Genomic DNA, 17,206 nt, shown 5'->3' with positions numbered 1-17,206 from the left:
CCTGTCTATCTGTTGTAATTGGATTCATTTATTATAATATAACTTCGGAATTTACATGGAGTTTTTATTATTTTCTATGTTTTCATATTTAGGAGCTTATGAAGGTGTGAACAATAACTTTTCAAATTTACACTCAAAATATTGTTAGAACAGTAACTCTCATAGCATTTTCATCTCTTTCCCTATATTCAAATCCAAAATTACACTAAAAAACACTACATTTTTTTTTTGGTTTTCAATTAAATAATATTTTTTCGTACTTTTATCATTACATTTTATCTCTCGTTCGCTCATAACTACTTTCAATAAAATATTAAAAAATTATATGGGATGAACAGTAACTTTTCAAGTTTACAGAAAAAATCACTGTATTTCTCTTTCCTCGAATCAAAACACCATAAACTACTCTCTATATTATAAAAAGGAAAATTGGATTTTAATAATCCAAACTATTAACTATTGGCCAATATTAATCCCAACTAACAATCTTACTAATAATAATCCCAACTTTTAACTTTGTTACCGGTAACAATCCCACACTAACGGTTAACTTCGTTTATTTTTAACTACATAAACAGTCCCTATAGTTTACACATATAACAAGTTCGAATAAAAAAAACCACCGAACCTTAGATGAGTACCCTCTGTGTTTCCGGCGACCACCGTGCAGCATCGGCCTCCTAAATCATTGATGCTAAAAAATGATTTTTGTTCATGTTATTGGTTTCATAATATGAAGATATGCCTCAGACCTTTTAGTTTTGTTCAATTATATTGGATTTCGTCAAAATGCTCATGCTGAGATAGTCAAAATCAGTGTTCGACGGTAGATGTGTGAGTGTGTGATCAATTACATTATTCTCACTTGTTTAATCACGTATCTTTTCATATTCATCAATTATTATATTCAATTTCAAGTTTTATCGGCAGCCATTGATGTCCGTCGTTGATTGATACGTCATCGGCAGCTAATCTCAACAAAATTAACAGTACCCGCGAGATTTACGAGAATTTGAAAATCGCCTGAAAAATGATAACCACCGGTGGTGGTTGTCATCATCGTTTCGGTGCTTCAGGCAAAATAAATTAAATGAAGATGGTGGTGCACGGTGGCTCAAGAGGGTGCTGGTGTCGACCGATGGTGGTGGCGGTCAGGGGAAATACAGATGAATTGAGTAGCTATGTATAACCTATAGGGACTGCTTATGTATTTAAATATTAACGGAGTTAACAATCTGTTGGTGTGGGATTGCTAATGATAACAAAGTTGAAAGTTGGGACTGCCATTAGTTAAATTGTTAGTTGGGATTAATATAGGCCAATAGTTAATAGTTTGAATTATTAAAATCCAATTTTCCTTATAAAAAACACCACTCATTGAATATGGTGGACATGATGTGAAGCTCCGAACCTTACACGTTTTGTTTATATCAAGAGCCTTTTTTAACCCTTGAATTATTTCTTAAATTGAAAAGATTTGTTTTAAAAAGTCGTATACATGTGATTATTTTAAGGTACTCTTAATGTCACGAGTTCGTCCTATGACTTCCTCAAATCCAGCCATCTCTCACTTATGATCGCAAATCATTAGTTTTTGTCTCATAGACTTATCATGGGAGTGACCTCAATTTTTGACTTGTGGAATATAAGTGGCGCAGGCACCTGTTGTGCTCAATCTTTGATTAGTCGTTAGAGGCACGCCAGCATGATATGTTGGAATGACTATGAAACGCACATTTTTGAGTGAATATGATATTCAAACATTTGTTTGCCACGTTCTCCCAACGCTAAAACATGAACGTCCTCATGCATCGTTACTAAGTCACAAAAGCTCCTGGTCATATGGTTCCACTTATGATCTTGCGCCATTGGTTTTGTCTCGCCTTGGATTCATCAAGGGAAACTCCCAACCAATGGGATACGAGATGAGATGTAGACAGTTATGGCATACACTTTTAGTTAATCGCCTTAGATTCACACATTGCTTGTAACACCCGAATTTTGTATTCAAATAAAAACAATTAATACTTATTCTTTCAAGACGATGGAAATACGATATAGAAATAAAAGTTGTAGGATTAACAAGTTATTAAATTGGTAATGAGTAAACTCTAATCAAAATAAATTTAAGTTATATTAAGATAGGATCAGTTAAGGTTTAGTTTGATTAGGATATAGATAGAGATAGATGTTTAACCAAAAAAACCTATCAAGAAAGGTGATTTAGAGACAACAATCAACCAAGTCTAACACACTTATTGATAGAAGATTGAGTTAACCATATAAATTCATAAAGCGTCCATTCCTCCCTTTTGTGAGGAGGTCAAATCACCTAGCATTGACAGTCTATATGCATCGACGACTCGTGTGTTAGCAGAGGCAGTCCAATCCAGTTGAACTTTTAAAAGTATAAAAAAAAATATTTCAATATAAAAGCACATAACACTATTACTACTGAGACACATCTTAATTCAATAATCCACACACTTAATCTCAAACCAACTAATGAAAACACAAACATCCATACTTATAAGTTTAGAGTAAAAACATTTACAAAAGTATTTTGTGGTACAAATGAGTATTGTAAGAAGTCAAGGACCAAAACAGTATTTAACCAATATTGTTAACAAAACAGCCGTTGCAAAGGGCATTTCGGTAATTACCCATCAACAAATTAGGGTTTTACCCACGCCTACAAATACCACATCTCCATTCAACCAATTCAACACATAACCGTTTAACGGCGGCGTCACATTGTTAGGTATCGTTTTATTCATATTTATTCTGTGTTGCTTTTGATAGGCGTTACGTTCGTCGGCTCCCGGCGGACGTGTCAACGAAAGCAAAAATCAAAATTCTCAAACGCCCCTATTTGTTTTCACTTTTCACAACATCTATAGTTTACTTGTGAATTGTTTTCTCATGGCTTTGAAATATCTTCAATGCTTTCTATTTCTATTTAATTAAGCTCTATTTCTTTGTTTATTTTTTTTTTGTTGCTTCATAATGGTGAAATCTCTCAAATCAAGTGAGAGACATTCAAGTTTCCGGAGCATAGATTAAGTATTTTATTATATTACCAGTATTAAACAGCTCGGTGTGTATACAATTGCATCGATGCTACCTGTCTCCTGGCACATTTGTTCATTATGTAATAATTAGTTGTTGATTTAGCATCGAAATACTGATTACCGGCGCTTTAAGAATTAATAGGTGTTGTGTATGAGCCGATGCGATATTAATTGTCCGGTTTTGATGACTTAATGTAGCTTTTGTTATTTGAGCTATGTTTATTCAGGTCTGGATAAATTTTTAATTATTTTTAAGTTAATTACAGATTGTGTTTCTCGGGCTAGCATAACATTGTTGAGCTTATCAGTTTATTTGGTGGGATCGGTACTATTATGTTTGTTAATAGCATGCTTGTAGAAAACCAAATTTCTTAACATTTCATCTCTATAAAAATAGCACTTATTGTTTTTTATAGCTTTTTTGTATACATAGAGTGTGAGGTTTTTATTGTAAATTTGATATTAATAATTTTTGTTTCTGTTAGTTTGTGCTATTAATAATGTAATATTATCAATCCAGCTTTTGAAACAAATAGATTCAATCTGTTGCCTAACTGATGAAACACAATCTGTAATTTACTTAATTGTATTTTTCTTGGTAATGGAAATGATGATGATTTCCCCAGATGATCGAATCTGAAATAACTGAGCGCTCATTTTATGTTTCTTCTTTTGAAGAAACTCAAGCCAGAAATCTGATCCATTATTATTATTTGTTATTTTTTGATTGTTAGAGAGTGGAAATGATGATTATTTCCCCAGATGATCGAAGTTGATTATACCGAGCGCATTATTTACATTCTCTATATTATAGAGAATCCAAGCCAGAAATCTGACCCCTCTCTATTTATTTTGTTAGTTTGTTTTTTTATGTTCATTTTGTTTAAAGTAATTAAGTATTTCCCCTGATGATGATTAAAATAATAACTTTTTTTCTTCTGAGGACGTTAAACGTCTATGCGGAAACGATTATTGGAGACCTGAACTGAAGAAGATAATCATCAACTGTTTAAACAGTTTTTCATTTAAGATATTGATTTCATTTGTTTGTATTGGATTGTTATTGAGTTACTTTTTCTAGGTTTGGTTAGTCCGCTCAAAGGTAAGGGTATACTCATTCTTTTTAATTTTCATTCAAAATTTCATGATTGATCTTTTCCTGTAGACATTTAATCCGTTCCATAATAGTCGTGGTTGGAACGAATTGGATGTGTTTGAGATGGTTAATGGGTGATTAATGATGGGTTTTTGTAAAGAGAGTACCGAGTTTGCCTTTACATTTGACCTCTGGCTAACAGAAACTAGACGGACTTACTTATTTTGGCCTAATCTTGTTAAAACATAGAGATTCAATTTGTTTGTTTTATCTTAATTGTTTTTGGTGACGGATATGATGATGATTTCCCCAGATGATCGAATCTGAAATAACTGAGCGCCCAATAATGTTTCTTAGTTTTGAGAAACTCAAGCCAGAAATCTGATCCGTTATTTTTTTTACTTTTATTTACAATCTCTTTGTTTTTTAAATTTGACGAGGAGTTCCTCTGATGATGATTCAAATAATAACTTTCGTTCTTCCGAGGATGGTAAACGTCCATGCGGAACTGATTATTGGAGACCTGAACTGAAGAGGCTGAACGTGATATAATTTTTAATATTTTTTGTTGGCATTTTACTTATGCAGAGATTAGGACCGAAACAGGTTATGTTTTATTGTTTTTTGCTAAACATTGAGAGGTTTTGTTTCTGCTTCAAACTCATTGCGACATGCAACTTTTGGGATTTTGTGAACAGTTTTTGTGGTAAAGCGATGTAGTTTTTGAAGTAATGAAGTTTTAAGAATAGTTTTTATGTCAAATTTTTATGTCACCATGCAATTTTTGAGATTTTATGAATAGTTTTTGAAGTAATGAAGTTTTAAGTTTCAAGTTTGTGAAAAGAAAACTGATTCCGTTGCACCAAAGCTTTAATTTTGTCAGATTAGTTGTCAGATTAACTGTGTACTTTGACTATTTTCAATATGAAGATTTGAATGTGATTCTTGTGTGTTTTTATATTTAATGGATTCCGCATGTTAATTAAAGGGTAGGTTATTACACGTTGATCCTATGTCATTACATATCATTGGTAAGCAATAAACAAAAAATATGATGAACATGCGCGCCAATGATCACAAGACGTTATCAAGTAGATCCCAAACAAATCAAGAACCCTATGACGAATCAAACTAATTCCCATTTTACCCACATGTTAAGTCGAAAGAGAGTGATGTCATTGTTCGCTAATTATAGATTATGGGTAGCGTCTTCCTAATGTGTCTTAAGGACCGTGTCAGTCTAGTAGATCAACGGGTTCAGACAACAAACCCCTTAAGTATATTAATTACCTAATCTTAATCTTAAATATATACAACTAAACCCTAATACATTTATTCAAGCCACCAAATTACTTTTTTTATAAATAGGGCTTCTCATATTTGACCGGAATACACGAGTATGGGTCTCACCAAATCCAGATAACTCTAAGCGGGTTATATTAAAAATTAATCTCATTATTAGAAATAAAAATACTATAAGATAGAGATATACTAAAAATTAATATCTTATTTTTTTAAATATATTTATAATTTAAAAACAATTTTATATTAAAAAAAAATATGCGGGTTATGGGTCTCACCAAAACTTGATAGTTTTAAACCTGTTAATTTATTTGTAAAACTATTTCAACATCAAACCTTAAGCATATTATTAACTTTCTTACAATATATAAAATTAAACTTTAGAAAAAAATATATAAATATTAGAAATGAATAGTGTAAAACAATCATAATACGTGGGGTAAAATTTCAACAAACCCCGTAAGTATATTAGTAATAATAATAACAATACTCATAACAATGACAAATATTATTATTATTATTATTATAGTTACTATTATTAATTTTATAAATTAGATTAATTAGAAATTGAACCGCCTAGAGTTTGAAGTATAATTCTATTCCAAGCTAATTTGACTTGCGGACTACGTTAACAGGTAAAGTTTAAGACCTTGCATTGCCATTAGTTATCAAACAATTTCGAATAACCTGTAAGCCGGTAAGTCCCAATGTCTTGTCCCTATGGTATTTTTCTCAGTAAATTCAATCAAATGATACTTGTTAATGTAGGACCTGAGGTTGAATACTTGGATGTACATCAAGCCCGAAACAACAGAGATCCATGATTACTATGTTGGAATTGAAAGGGAGATTTTTGGTAATGTGCGTCCTGATTCGTATGCATGCATGACGTTCACAGCGAATAACGATTTTGTGGTCACGGCTAGATATGTTTTTTATAGTGATGAGGGTAGGGTGAAGGATTATGTTTCGTGCGAAAGCGATCCGCTTTCAGGATGGCAACAATTGTGTTGTGGTGTGAGTGTATACGTAATAACCGGCAAGAGGCCATAGAAGTTGCAGTGGAAACAAGTAAACGGGCTAAAGAGAAAGAAGATGAAGAAATTTGTGCAGTGTGCCATGCAGAGGATATTATCGGCAAACTAGAATGCAATCACAGTTATCATAAAGAATGCATCAAGAAGTGGATGATGAAGAGCAACAACAAGAATCGTAACTGTCCGTGTCCCCTTTGTACGTACGTAGGGCTAATGCTTTCTTTTTGCGACACTTATGCTTTGTTTTTTAACCCCAGACTGGTCTTACTTTTGCTTTAATTCCTGCTTTCATACCATGAATAATTCTTGTTGCAATATTTTGGACGTATCACATTCTTATGGCATATTTGCAACCCACTACTTTTTACTTTATTTTTCCTGTATATTTGCACTTGTATCCAATGTTATATTGTATGCATGTGCAGTTGAATTTATTATCTAGCTCTTTATAAGGTTTAGAGAGTAACAAAAAGAAATGTTGCATTAACTCCAGCCCTCACCCAGAATGCATGCAATTCTTGTCATCACACATGCTTTCCTGGGCACTGTTCGTGTACCTTTCAAATAAGTCTGATCTCATTATAAACTGAATACCATAGAGGCATAGACGAAAATCAGAGTGCCACACATATCTTGTTAACTCTCTTAGCCTCTTTTAAGGTTAAACTACCTATCCTCATTAATTAGCTAGGTATAACGGCATAAATACCATAGTACAGTATAGAGTATGTTTGGGGTAAAAATCATGGCCGTTTCTGAGAATTCATATGCCCCGGTCGATATATATATATATATATGCCCCCCTCGGTGGCGGATCCAGGAAAAAAATTCACAGGGGTCGGAAGAAGGTCGGTGTCCAAATTTCATAGGGTCGACCGGGATTTTAACATATATATACCTTTAAAATTATTTTTTCACAGGGGTCGGCCGACACCTTACATTAGGTGTATCTCCGCCACTGATGCCCCTTATGTTTTTACGTACTAAATAACGCCGATTGAAGTTATGGCAATTAACATAACAGTTAGCAAAATCATGGTATTAGAATGAGTTTATGACATACTAATAGTATATTCTATATTGGTCATGACATGTAAATCATATGTACATAAGTCAATGTGTGATACATGAGAGTCAATGTGTGATACATGAGTATTGAGTTTCTTGAAAGTATGTGTAAATTGTGAGTGGCATTAGTTTGTTGAAATCAAGCCACCCAAAACAGGATATTGTGAGATATCGTCTATAGGTGGCGCAATACTAAACCTCGTGCTATTGATGACTTTGAACCATTGGGACGACGGATCACATGAGTAGTCGTTGCTTAAGCATTTACAGTCATTAGTAACAATGGTTTTGTTGTCTATGTCAAGGCAAACAATAGTGCCATTCTTGGTCATTGATGAAAGGTGCATTTTAGAGGCCGAAATGGCTTCCCATTTAGACGATAAGTCATCGTCGCACATGATTGCTTGCACCGGCATATTAACCTCATTAGCTTCAAGACAATAATTTGTACCCTTCACTCTTAGAAACTTATCGGGTGTGTAGTCAAAACCCAATGCGTTGGAGCATGAGCCTAAACTCAAGGAATTGATTTGCACACAAAGCCCGGTAGATGGATGAAACAGGATTTTATGTTCACTGTTACTTGATAAACCTGGTGCTGCTGATCATAAAAGACGTGTGTGTTAAGTGAAACCGTTTCTTTCTCAGACTAGGGTTAGGGGTGCAAACGAGCCAAGCTGAGCAGTTTGGCTTGTTTAACTTACATGGAACTCGAGTTCGGCTAGTTTCGAACTCTATTTTCAAAGCCCGAGCTCGGCTCGCGAGTATATTTTCAAGCTCGAGCTCGACCCGGACACTATATATTATTTACTTAGTTTTATTTACTTTTCCATAATATTATTATAAATGACAGGCTCGTTTAGGCTCGCCAGCCGACTCGATCTCGATAAATGAAGTTCGGGCACATTTATTAAACAAGCTTACTTTAAGCTCGGGCTCGATCGAGTTTTTTCACGAGCCGATCCTAAGTAGCTCGTGAGCAGCTCGGCTCGTTTGCACCCCTAACTAGGGTTGTTAAATGGGTCGTGTTCGCGAGTTGGCAGATCAAACCAACACGAACTTAAAACTTACCATGAATTCATGATTATATTTTGTATTACCTTGAAATGGAGATTGAAGAGGTGAAATCTTTTCAAGAAAACTTGGATTTCTAGGCTCATTCCAATTTAAAACACCATAAGACTCCTCCATACCAGCCACACCTTCTCTATAATAATAACTACCAACAATAGTCCATAAAGCCCAATCAAGGTCATGTTCAGCAGCCCAGCCCAATAAGCAATTCAAATATCTATTGTCATTGTCATTTGTACCACTTTGGTCCACACCCCATTCACTCACAAACAAAGGGTAACCTTGGTCCAACAAAAACAAAGCATTAGTCGTTATCCGATCGATAACTTGACCGCACTCTTCGTTCGCATTATTCGTTATCCAGTCGTTTCCATCTGAGAAGCCATACCAGTGAATCTCGAAAACTAACTTTTTACTGAAAGATAAAGTTATTGGATTGTTTTTTAGAAAAGACAAATCAAGGTCATAGTTCAATCCCGATACAACGATTATAACATCAGGGTTCACTGCATGAACGCTCTCCGCGCCTTTTTGCATGTACTTGATTCATGCGACAACAGAAGCATCCGACCACTTGAATCTTCATTATGAAACCATAAAACATTTGGGAAACAATATAATAAACATGTTTTTAACATATACACATACTTGTACCACGTTTGAATATTCTGTCTAGGCCCACGAAGTTCGTTTCTCAAGCTCATACCTATGACATTGTCATAGCCTTTGAACATAGAAGCAACACGACTAAGTCCCTCTATCCAAACTTCAGGGTCAAAGTACAGTCGTCAAAAAACCCGTTACCGTCATTGTCATTACAACACCATCCTGGCTTGCTTATATGATTGTCTAGTATTATCATCACATTGTTGTCATTAAGGTTTGAAACTACTTCCTGGTTTAATACATGTTTATTAACTTATATTTAAATTTAGAATTTAGAAAATATAATATGAAACACTACCTACCCAACTTTGTATTTATCAATCATAATCTTTAAATTATTCTACACACCCATTGCATTAACCATATAATATTTTTAATTAAAAACTATTAAATATTAAAGCACTTTGAACAACATCATTCCATACGATTTTTTCTTTTCTTTTCAATGTTTTTTATTTTGACAAATAATACCATATGAAAATTAGAGCTTTTCTAGAAAGCTAGGATTTTTTAAATTTAATATTTGTATTTTAATCATGTAAAACAATTGATCTAAAAAGCTAATCGGGCTGATATTATTTTAAAGACGACTCAATGTTTTTGAAGCATGTAAAAAAAATTCTCAAATTATAACTTTCTTATAAATTCTTTTTCTTTTATTTAATATCCTAACACATGTGTGAATATGACGACACTGTTTTGGTTTACACTTATAAACGCGCATATTAAATTCGTAGCAAGTTTTAACTAAAAAAGCTCATACCGTTTGCTCTCTTTGTCAAATCATGAAAAAAAAAATAAAAATAATAAAAAAATTAATTACCTAAAAATTAAATTCTTCTCAATAATTGATCTAAAGCTTCAGCTTGTTTTTTCCTTGCAGTTGAGACGTGTATTTTTCTCATATGGCTTCCACTAAATTAATTTAATAAATAAATAAATAAACAAATATATATTTAGTCATTTTCAAAAACTCATCACTCTTTGACAAGTTCCACTCAAATTATTAAATTTATTTGGTTCATTATAAGTTATTAAATTTAATTGTGAAATTTGATTTTGATCAGAAAGATAGTGTACAATCAAAACAAAGGTTACATACAGGGAAAATATGACCAAAATATTTATTTGAACGGTTAAAGTTAAGAAAATATACATTTAATCATCTTATTTTCAAAATGTTTATTTATAATTCTTGCCGAATCAATGACTTTTAATCATTATTCGACGTGATATTTAACCAACTAGATTCTGTCACTTGTTTAATAAATCTCGTTAGAAACCAAAAAACTCTGATCGGAAGCCAAAAAATTCTTGACGGACCCCAAAAAAATCCAGTACTCCGACGATTTATAAAAATACTACCAACCCGACAATATTATGACGCATGACAAAATCTTGTTGCTTGAAAATCTCATCGAATAACGGTTAAAAAGTATACGGGTCAATAAGATTGAAGATAGACATTATAGGAAAAGCCGGTCCAACGAACATTTAATTATTTTGACTGATCAAAAAGACATTCTAATCATTTTATTTATATACTTTCTGTTGAGTATTAATTATTATTCATATTGTGAAATTTGATTTTGTTCAGAAAAACAGTGCCCACTAAAAACAACAGTTATATAAAATTATAAACAAACCCGATTAATATTTAACAATATTTAATAATTTAATAATCATATATATTATTATATCTCAAGTCATAAATTGGTTAACAACTTAAAAATGTAACCTTTTACCTGAAAAACGTTGACTAAAGAAAGGTCAACGAGTGCCGGATTGTTAACTTGAACTCCGGTTATGGATCCCGACAACCCAAGCTTCTGCAACGATTGTCTCAACGTCGTTGAACCCAACTCATCGTCCGTAAATAAATACAACGGGTACGTTAGTCTCACACAATTAAATCCCATGTCTAGTATCATTTTTGATATCACATCCAAAGGTTGTTTGCTTAGTCCCTCGGGTACCGCGGTCTCAAGGTGACCAACCCAATTTATGCATGAAAATTTCACCCTCTCTCCCTTTTTTTGGTCGTCAACGATCCATCGTGAGGTGGTGGAGAGTCCTGAGGGGGGTTCGGGTGTCGGGTTTTGGTGGCGGTGGTGGTGGATGACGGTGGTGTGGAGGATTAGGAGGATGGGGAGGAGGAGGAATATGGCATATGATTTAAATGTTTTGTCCATGGTTTTGTGATGGTGTGTGTTATTGTTGTCGAAACACGAGATGAATCTGACCTGATCCATGACGATGTTTCCACGGATTTCGAGATTAACGAACCACGTCTTGATCTTCTTCTCCGGCTTGTTGGGATCTGCAATGACTTTTTGGGGGTGTGGAGGTGACCGCTAAAAAATCTCCAGGATCTCTTGTTCACAGACACCAAAATATGGTGGTGGCTCTTATTGAGAATGACCAACCCCTAATAAGGAGGTGGAGACCTCCTTATATAGGGAGCCTCATGGCCACCATCATGGTACCCTAATGGGCCTAGCCCAGTTAGGGTTACCTCCACAAAACCCCCTCAGCCCAATAACATTGTATTAGTCCATATAATAAAATAAGCCAAACATAATAAATTTAGGGTCGTAAAACCGGGTTTAGTACCATACCCCTACAAGCCCCCCCAAGTCCAGCGTTGCTCCTGGGCGCGCAAGCGTTTAGGTGGAGCGCTGGACTTTATGAGGTGTGTTAGGGCGTGAGGCGGTTTTTTCCCTTTTCTTCGGCCTTATCTTTATTGTCTTTGAGTTTTGGGAGGTTTTCTTCATGATGGTGACGTGTTGTGGTTTTTATGATAATGATGGTGCACTAGCATGAATAAGATATAGCACGCCGAAATAATAAAAGCCTGCGCGCGAGGCGACTTACGAGCTATGAGAATAATAAAGCTTGCGCGCGAGGCGTCTTACGAGCTATATGAATAATAAAGCTTGCGCGCATGAGGCGACTTACGAGCTGTAAAAATAATGAAGCCTGCGCGCGAGGCGACTTACGGATCTATGAGAATAATGAAGCCTGCGCGCGTGGCGTCTTACGAGCTATAAGAATAATAAAAGCTTGCGCGCGAGGCGTCTTACGAGCTATATGAATAATAAAGCTTGCGCGCGTGAGGCGACTTACGAGCTGTAAAAATAATGAAGCCTGCGCGCGAGGCGACTTACGGATCTATGAGAATAATGAAGTCTGCGCGCGTGGCGTCTTACGAGCTATAAGAATAATAAAAGCTTGCGCGCGAGGCGTCTTACGAGCTATAAGAATAATAAAAGCTTGCGCGCGAGGCGTCTTACGAGCTATATGAATAATAAAGCTTGCGCGCGTGAGGCGACTTACGAGCAGTAAAAATAATGAAGCCTGCGCGCGAGGCGACTTACGGATCTATGAGAATAATGAAGCCTGCGCGCGTGGCGTCTTACGAGCTATAAGAATAATAAAAGCTTGCGCGCGAGGCGTCTTACGAGCTATATGAATAATAAAAGCTTGCGCGCGAGGCGTCTTACGAGCTATATGAATAATAAAGCTTGCGCGCGTGAGGCGACTTACGAGCTGTAAAAATAATGAAGCCTGCGCGCGAGGCGACTTACGGATCTATGAGAATAATGAAGCCTGCGCGTGGCGTCTTACGAGCTATATGAATAATAAAGCTTGCGCGCGTGAGGCGACTTACGAGCTGTAAAAATAATGAAGCCTGCGCGCGAGGCGACTTACGGATCTATGAGAATAATGAAGCCTGCGCGCGTTTTCACGGATGAATCTGACCTGATCCATGACGATGTTTCCATGACGATGTTTCCACGATGAATCTGACCTGATCCATGACGATGTTTCCACGGATTTCGAGATGAACGAACCACGTCTTGATCTTCTTCTCCGGCTGGTTGGGATCTGCAATGACCTTTTGGGGGTGTGGAGGTGACCGCTAAGAAATCTCGAGGATCTCTTGTTCACAGACACAAAAATATGGTGGTGGCTCTTATTGAGAAATGACCAACCCCTAATAAGGAGGTGGAGACCTCCTTATATAGGGAGCCTCATAGCCACCATCATGGTACCCTAATGGGCCTAGCCCAGTTAGGGTTACCTCCACAAAATCCCCTCAGCCCAATAACATTGTATTAGTCCATATAATAAAATAAGCCAAACATAATAAATTTAGGGTCGTAAAACCGGGTTTAGTACCATACCCCTACAAGCCCCCCCAAGTCCAGCGTTGCTCCTGGGCGCGCAAGCGTTTAGGTGGAGCGTTGGACTTTATGAGGTGTGTTAGGGCGTGAGGCGGTTTTTTCCCTTTTCTTCGGCCTTATCTTTATTGTCTTTGAGTTTTGGGAGGTTTTCTTCATGATGGTGACGTGTTGTGGTTTTTATGATAATGATGGTGCACTAGCATGAATAAGATATAGCACGCCAAATAATATAAGCCTGCGCGCGAGGCGACTTACGAGCTGTAACACCCCGACCAAAGGCGGATTATACATCGGGGCGCCACATATTGCTTCATTACTCGCGACACTATTGGTGTCAATATTTATTAATACACATTTTATCGCGCACGCGCAGCGTGGAAAATAAAGAACATAAATCAAACATAAATCAATATATTATAAATTATAACATTCAAACATCAACTTGTCTTGATACATTTTAATTCTAGGTCCAAAAGTAAAAACGTCCTACGTGTCCACAAGCTCCAAAACAGCTACTGCAAACCTGAACATGTGTTAAAATAAACGTCAAACACTTGCGTGTTGGTGAGAAATCAAGTTTAATAGATAATCATAGATAATCACAGTAAATCTGCGCGCAACACGTGTATGTCTAGAGTTTAACAAGGGTGTAATCAGATTGTGATCAAGCCTAAGATAGTTCATAGATCATAGTTCAATCCATGCTCCCAATTGAGCATAAAAACGAGAAAACATCTGTGCAAGTGTAAACAAAGAAAACCGTAAACGATAGGTCTCCCGTGTTCAACTAATGGTACCAACGGAACTGCGGAATAGGCCGAACAAAGCGGTTAATGATACACACATACAAATAAACAGCCAAGTAAACGTCCTCAACACATGGGATACTGCGCGACTAAAGTTCATAAACAAGTTTAAGACTCAAGTTTTGTATGAACACATGAACATCCCAAAGCATTTAAAATAAAAAGGGATTAGATACGAGATAACTCACATGATAAACGATGCGGTGGTAGATAAAGCAAGAACCAACTTTAAACAAGCACAAGTTAACCTATAAATAAGATTATTGTTTTAATGATTTGTTTTAAGTCTTGATTTTAAGTTAGCATAATTAATAAGTAAATTATAATATATATTACCGGAAAAGCAGGAAGAACAAGGAGGAAGACGGAGGCAGAGAGGAAGACGGCAGAGAGAGCAAGGAGCAAGAGAACAGGAGAGATTAAGTGTTTTGTGTGTGATGTGTTACGAAATAATAATACTATTATTTATAGAGAAACCCTAGGGAACACAATCCTAGAAAAGGGGAAAAGATCTCAAAAAGCAAAAGATATCAAAAAGCATAAGAATCCAAAAGCAAAAGATATCAAAAGATATGGCAGCTGCAGGGGGCAAGATAAAGCTGACAGGGAACAGTAACAGGCATGGGCGGTTCAGATAAAGGTACTGGTCAAGCATGGCAAAAGCAGATCTCAAAAGATAATGTCAGTCACTTTTTCTTCCAACCAATGGGGGTTGGTACGCATGCTGCGCCGAAAGTAACTATTCAGACATTAAATAGGTTAGGTCAACAGCACAGAAGATAAGACAACACAAAAGCAAAACGGCTAGATTTAAACAGAAGATACAAGGGTTAAGCGCGGGAAGGCTGAGTGCGCGAGCGCGAAGGCTGGCACAACAATCCTTAGCGCACTGCGGGAAGAATCACAAATCCTTAGCGTGCTGCGTGAAGAACAAGAATTCTAAGCGCATCGCGGGAAGAACATACATTCTTAGCGCATTGCGGGAAGAACATGCATTCTTAGCGCGCTGCGAGAAGAGTTCTCTTCACGCATCGCAGGAACAAGATGTCTTCACGCAGGCTTCCATGTAAGGAGTCTGGCGCGTGGAGCTGCAGATATCCTTAGGCGGGAAGAACCAAAGGACAAGCAAAGAGGGAAACAAGGCGTAAGGGTGGGACGGCGACAAGAGGGAAAAGGTGGAAAAGAGAGAGAAAGAGGCGGGAAGGAAAATATATATTATTATTAAAAGTAAAATATAAGTATAAATATTAAATAATAAAAGAGAGATCGGGTCAGAGAAACGGGTACCTGGGTCGGGTCGGATCGGGGCAGATGTCACAGTCTCCCCTACTTTAAGAAATTTCGTCCCGAAATTTATCTCGAAGTAGGTTGCGCAGAGAACAGGTGCGGGTACTTGATCTTCATCTGATCTTCCCTTTCCCATGTAAACTCGGCTCCGCGCTTGGACTCCCAACGAACTTTCACGATAGGGATACGACTGCGCTTGGTTTGCTTAACCTCGCGATCCATAATCTCAACAGGCTTCTCAATGAAATGCATGGATTCATCAACTTGAACTTCATCAAGTGGAATGTGAAGGTTCTCGTCAGCTAAACACTTCTTGAGATTGGAAACATGGAACGTTGGATGCACATTACTGAGCGCGAGCGGCAGGTCAAGTCTGTAGGCAACTTTTCCCACACGCGCGAGAATCTTGAATGGACCAACATAACGAGGAGCAAGCTTACCCTTTTTCCCAAAGCGGACAACACCTTTCCAAGGCGACACTTTGAGGAGAACAAGATCACCAACTTGAAATTCGAGAGGCTTTCGCCTACGATCTGCGTAACTCTTCTGTCGGCTCCTGGCAGTCAGCAAATGATCACGGATCTTAGCGATTTTATCGGTTGTCTCTTGAACAAGTTCGGGTCCTGTGATTTGAGTTTCACCCACTTCGCTCCAACAAATTGGGGAGCGGCATTTACGACCGTAAAGTGCTTCAAATGGGGCCATACCAATACTGGAATGATAGCTGTTATTATAAGAAAACTCGATCAAAGGCAGGTGTGAATCCCAATTACCTCCAAAATCAAGAACACAAGATCGGAGCATATCCTCAAGAGTTTGAATAGTTCGCTCAGACTGACCGTCAGTCTGAGGATGATATGCCGTACTCATGTCCAAGCGAGTTCCTAGCGCAGATTGGAGAGATTTCCAAAAGCGAGATATAAAACGGCCATCGCGATCGGATATGATGCTCAAAGGAGTACCATGGCGGCAGACGATTTCCTTGACATAAAGCTGCGCGAGATGCTCAACACGGTAGTTTTCACGAATGGGCAGAAAGTGAGCAGATTTAGTCAATCGATCCACTATTACCCAAATGCTATCATGTTTGCTTGCTGTCAAAGGTAACTTGGTAATAAAGTCCATCGCTATACCTTCCCATTTCCACGTAGGAATTTCTGGTTGTTCGAGCAAACCAGATGGGCGTTGGTGTTCAGCTTTAACTTTAGAACAAGTCAGGCACTTAGCTACGAACACAGCAATATCCTTTTTCATGCCAGGCCACCAATAAGTTATGCGCAAATCCTTGTACATCTTATCAGCGCCAGGATGAATAGAATATCGAGATTTGTGCGCTTCACTCAGGATATCAGCGCGAAGATTCTCATCACAAGGGATCCAGATGCGATTGAGATAGCAGAGAATTCTACTCAGATTAGGGACAAAGAGTGCTTCCGCGCCACACGCTAACTCGGCGCGAAGGTTACCATTACTGATGGATGCGCGCTGCGCGTCACGAATACGCGATTCAAGGTTGCTTTGAATCGGCGCGAAGTGAAGCTGGGTGCGCGGCAAGATACAGTTAAGTTGGCAGGGTTTTCGGCTGAGCGCATCGGCTACCACATTAGCCTTA

At 37.2% G+C, this 17,206-nt stretch overlaps 4 non-coding genes and 3 pseudogenes across 5 annotated transcripts; 6 read left to right on the top strand and 1 right to left on the bottom strand.

Moving 5' to 3' along the window:
• The first annotated feature begins 2,995 nt into the window (after nucleotides 1-2,995).
• On the top strand, nucleotides 2,996-3,142 carry LOC143534093 (small nucleolar RNA snoR137). The gene has a single exon (XR_013135472.1). It is a non-coding gene; the product is annotated as a small nucleolar RNA snoR137 (small nucleolar RNA).
• A 530-nt stretch (nucleotides 3,143-3,672) lies between these two features.
• On the top strand, nucleotides 3,673-3,775 carry LOC143534092 (small nucleolar RNA Z103). Its single transcript, XR_013135471.1, has one exon. It is a non-coding gene; the product is annotated as a small nucleolar RNA Z103 (small nucleolar RNA).
• Nucleotides 3,776-3,808: 33 nt separating this feature from the next.
• LOC143534095 (small nucleolar RNA Z103) lies at nucleotides 3,809-3,912 on the top strand. The gene has a single exon (XR_013135474.1). It is a non-coding gene; the product is annotated as a small nucleolar RNA Z103 (small nucleolar RNA).
• A 60-nt stretch (nucleotides 3,913-3,972) lies between these two features.
• Nucleotides 3,973-4,066, top strand: LOC143534097 (small nucleolar RNA Z159/U59; annotated as a pseudogene).
• Nucleotides 4,067-4,455: 389 nt separating this feature from the next.
• LOC143534094 (small nucleolar RNA Z103) lies at nucleotides 4,456-4,557 on the top strand. The gene has a single exon (XR_013135473.1). It is a non-coding gene; the product is annotated as a small nucleolar RNA Z103 (small nucleolar RNA).
• Nucleotides 4,558-4,611: 54 nt separating this feature from the next.
• LOC143534096 (small nucleolar RNA Z159/U59) lies at nucleotides 4,612-4,705 on the top strand (annotated as a pseudogene).
• Nucleotides 4,706-7,699: 2,994 nt separating this feature from the next.
• LOC143534067 (glycosyl hydrolase 5 family protein-like) lies at nucleotides 7,700-11,506 on the bottom strand (annotated as a pseudogene). The gene is made up of 4 exons (XR_013135465.1): nucleotides 11,060-11,506; nucleotides 9,293-9,543; nucleotides 8,675-9,188; nucleotides 7,700-8,175 (listed from the first exon to the last, which is right to left on the bottom strand). The product of XR_013135465.1 is annotated as a glycosyl hydrolase 5 family protein-like (transcript).
• Nucleotides 11,507-17,206: the final 5,700 nt, after the last annotated feature.

This window comes from Bidens hawaiensis, unplaced genomic scaffold (genome assembly GCF_021521415.1).
Source record: "Bidens hawaiensis isolate Kalapana, Puna unplaced genomic scaffold, B.hawaiensis_p1.1 tig00010056_1, whole genome shotgun sequence".
Classification (NCBI taxonomy): domain Eukaryota; kingdom Viridiplantae; phylum Streptophyta; class Magnoliopsida; order Asterales; family Asteraceae; genus Bidens; species Bidens hawaiensis.
This window is presented reverse-complemented; position numbering and strand designations above follow the sequence as displayed.